Source organism: Penaeus chinensis, chromosome 2, assembly GCF_019202785.1.
Source record: "Penaeus chinensis breed Huanghai No. 1 chromosome 2, ASM1920278v2, whole genome shotgun sequence".
Lineage (NCBI taxonomy): Eukaryota > Metazoa > Arthropoda > Malacostraca > Decapoda > Penaeidae > Penaeus > Penaeus chinensis.
The window spans coordinates 16,311,000-16,315,395 of NC_061820.1; the positions used below are offsets into that span (position 1 = coordinate 16,311,000).

General features: G+C 37.8%; 1 protein-coding gene across 1 annotated transcript in view; it reads left to right on the top strand.

The window, feature by feature from the left end:
- The window catches only part of LOC125031674, a 20,512-nt gene extending 17,432 nt beyond the window's left edge, over positions 1 to 3,080 (top strand). Inside the window, 1 exon segment of the mRNA XM_047622562.1 lies at positions 487 to 3,080. The gene's annotated coding sequence lies outside the window, so the exon portion shown is untranslated.
- Positions 3,081 to 4,396: the final 1,316 nt, after the last annotated feature.

A 4,396-nucleotide genomic window follows, 5' to 3' on the forward strand; every position in this document is an offset into this window, starting at 1 on the left:
AAGTGAGACAACATTCAGGCAGGTGTCATGGGAGTGCCTGATGTCTGGCTTAGACCAGGTTTTCGGGTCCTCGAGGTCGGCGGCTTTCGCAATTTTTCGGATGCGGACCGACCTGTCTACTTTCAGTCGTTCCTGTGATCAAAAGGTGCTCTACAAATGTTGTTAGTAGGACTGACGGTAATGCTATGATTGGCACAATAATAGAATGCTAAAATTGAGAAGTATAATATTTTACCAATTAAATTTACCTGAAATATCAATTTCTAACATCTTTTGCTTAAATGTTCACACAAATACAGACACACCCAAACAAACATCTGCACACACACATGCACGCACACAAGTAAATTGTCACTTATTTGTTCATTTACATGACCGCGTGATAGGAAGGCCGTCATGGTATCTTAAATATTTCCCAGTAAACAGAAATATTGGTATATGCACAAATTACGCCAAAACTGAATTAACTGTTCTCTTGCTTTTAAGATGATGTGCTGACTGCAAAGGGACAGAAGGCCCGCCAGTCGCCCCATTGCTCCTCGGGGCCCGCTCACGAACCTGCCTCTGCCAGAGATTTTCACCGGCACTACATCGTCACTTCACCACACAGTCACGTCACCACCACGCGCGACCCACCACGGAATCATGACTTCATCGCAAACGAACTCAGCACCACAAGTCAGGCTGACTGCTGAACATAATACGCTTCACAGATCGCTCGCGCTGCACACGAATTCCCTCCTCAAATCAAATCCTCTACGTTATGCTGCTGAGGCGCCGCGGTCTCCGACGCCGCCCCTCTTCCCGCCGGCGGTGCGTTGCCTCCCGCGGCCTCCTGCCGCTGGCTACTCCGCCTCGGCCTTCTTCGTGACTTCGCCTTGCTGCAGGGGCGTAGGCTGCTCCCGAGACAAGATATGCATATATGTAAATACGATAGAGGGAGCAGTCTTGCTGGTTCTACAGGATTGTTAGTTAGGCAACGGCTAATGGTTGGTGTTGATACGTCTGCATTATGTTTATATTTATTTATTTTTTCAAAACAGATAGTCGATTAAGATAATGAACATGTTTTGGAATATAATTTAGGAGTAACGATTTCATTCACTAATACACATGCACACACACACACACACACACACACACACACACACACACACACACACACACACACACACACACACACACACACACACACACACACACACACACACACACACACACACACACACACGTGTATATACAAGCATATTTATAATCGTATTCATTATGTCTACATGCATATATTTACATTTATACACACTATTGTAACTAGAGATATATACCGTATATTTCATTTCCCTTATGTGAAGTCAGCGAGGGGAAAACAAGCAAGTGTCCAACACCCATATTATAAAAGTGTGTCGGAAGAACTTCAAGTGCGGATATGATTCTGTTTCTTCCGTTCAGATGAGCTTACGAAGCTCTTTGGTGGAAGAGTAACTTCATGTGCTAGCCAAAAGAGTGCCAAAGTGATGAAAAGCTTCTCGTTCGCCTTTTTTAATGTAAGTCGTGTTCAGAGTCCTCATTCAAGTAAGTCATAGAAATTTAGAAAGTCACACACTAAATTAATTGCCTTAACAACTGTTTTCCAGCTGCAAATATCTAACACTTTCACCAAACGTAAGCATTTCATAAGCAATCACAGACCTTTTAGCAACTAATATAGAGCAAGCACATAAGCTGAAGGGGCAAGCGAGGAGAAGGACACAAAAGGTGACACAGGAACTCTGGGACAGCCAGTGGAAGGCAGAGGTACCGGCGTCAAGCAGTGGGGCGTAACACGTGTGATGACGCCAGGCAGAGAGACGTCCCAAAGCCAGGTCTGACTGTCGCGACCCCAACAGGAGGAGGTCTGCCAGATAGGAAGAGGCAGAACATTTTGTCTGAATGCTTGAAGTACTGAAGAGCATCTCTTCGACCAGGAAGGCTCGAGAATCCAGGTGGCTGTTTTAGGAATGAAATATTCCCGGTAGAGGGTGTCATGTCATCTGAGCTTAGTGTTCACTCACGTCATTTCGTTCGGCTTTGACCTACGACTGCCTGTAATATTCAGTTTGCACAACACTTTTGTCCTGTACAAATAAATAAAATGATAATAAATTTTATCGGTACCCCAATATTTTCAGGGCGTTAACTTATTGTTGAACATTTAAAGTATTATGCAATAGCCGTTCGGCTTCAGGTAATTTCTAGAACAAAAACATAAATATCGCCCTGTTATTAGAGTTCTATTAGCTAGTTCTGTAAATAAACATCAAGAGTCGTAACTCAATTTTCGTGTCAAATATATCGTTCAAAATGTATAGTAAGAGGTTATTGTACTGCTTTATAGATCTGTTTGCGGTATCGTGGGCAAAAGATACATTAAGTGAACCTGGTTTAACGTTGTATAAAGTCACAAATATTATTTTTGAAACTGTATAGTATTTTAACATCTTGAGATTATGACGTCAGAAGTGTTCCTACCTCATGGCCTTGGAGAAGCCATTTCTCTGACGTCGACGATCTTTTGAAGTCTATACAACAAATAATTACAGTGATTTTATGTTACGTCACTGATTTCGTATTATAGTTCTGATGTAACAATGGTGTTCTGACATGGCAGCGATATTTTTGCGCCTATTGCTGTGCCGCCATTGTTTTCTGTCTCCACATGAATGTATGGAGTCATTACAATAATTCGATGTAAGATTTGACATTACGTTTTTGTCCTGAAGTCATAACACCATCCATTCGTCAGAAATTAGTATGCTAATGCTGCGTCACAATGTATTTACTCAGTAAGTCTTACGTCGCTGCAATGGTCTGACGTCACAACAAAGTGAAGGCGTCACTCAAAAACTTATATACTGTTCACAGCTGTCAAGTCACAACGTCCAGATGTCAAACCTTCTCCTCTTCTTCATGCTGTAAAAGGTCACTTAGAGCAATACTTTAATGCCAATTCCTTGATGAAGTTAATGTATACAAAATACTCTGTTGGTTTTAATATATAAGTATGTATATTCATATATATATATATATATATATATATATATATATATATATATATAAACACACATACACACACACACACACACACATACATATATATATATAGATATACACACACACGCACATACATACATATATATGTATATATATATACATATATATGAATTATGTATGTATGTATATATATGTATACACACATACATACCTATATATGTATGTATATATGTACATTTGTCATTATGACGCAGATGCATATATACATAAGTATATATACATATACATACGTATACATATATCTATATGCATATATATATATATATATATATATATATATATATATATATATATTTGTGTGTGTGCGTGCGTATGTATATATATAAATATATAACATTTATGTATATATAATATATATATACAAATACGCACACACACACACTCATACAGACACACACACACACACACACATATATATATATATACATATATATGTATATATATATATATATATATATATATATATATATATATATATATATATATGTTTATCGATCTGTTAAAGATTCCCACTAGGGCAGGCCTTGGTGGATTCCGACCTTTAAGTACTCCTTATATAAGGCTTATATTTAGTTGCAGGGCCTTGTATATCGCACTACTTATTGGGTGAGGCCGATAACTGAAAAATAAACAATGAAAGTGTAAAGTACTTGGGCTGTATATATGTCATTAGTTCTCATTGGGTTTTAAGTAAAAGGTAGTGTGGTAGCATTGTGGGTAACACTGCTGTAAATCAAAATATGTATACATCGGAACTTTTCCTTTTTAATAACGATAAATGCTTATTTTGTATAAACTATTTAGTAATGGACTGTATAACAGTTTAATTATGAACATTGGATATTTAGAAGCAGCGTGTATGATAAGAATATGTTGAGGCTTGTTGCAATATTATGATTGATGTTATATAGTTCACTTGATAGTGTCTAATGATAATATTATTATGATATATGTTATACAAATTAGAGAGAGATAACATATGGACGTTAGGTGTCTACGTGTTCAACATTATAAACCAAGATTTGCTAGGAAATAAGAATATGGCAATTACGGTGGAAGAGATGAGGAGCGGGATTCTGTGGAAGACTTCCGATAAACTTTAAATAGCACAAAAGATATATTATAACAGAACTCTTCCATCAAAATCCCGTTCTCTATAAACGTCTGTGATCAATAACGCGAGCGAAAACGGAAGAGTTGTACGTTTTCTTTTACAATTCAGCTTTTCTCCTGGGTTAAAGAAAACGAATTAAGTCCGGGACGAGATGCGAGTAGGGGAAACTGCAGCTGATTTTGAGTTATGTAAAGA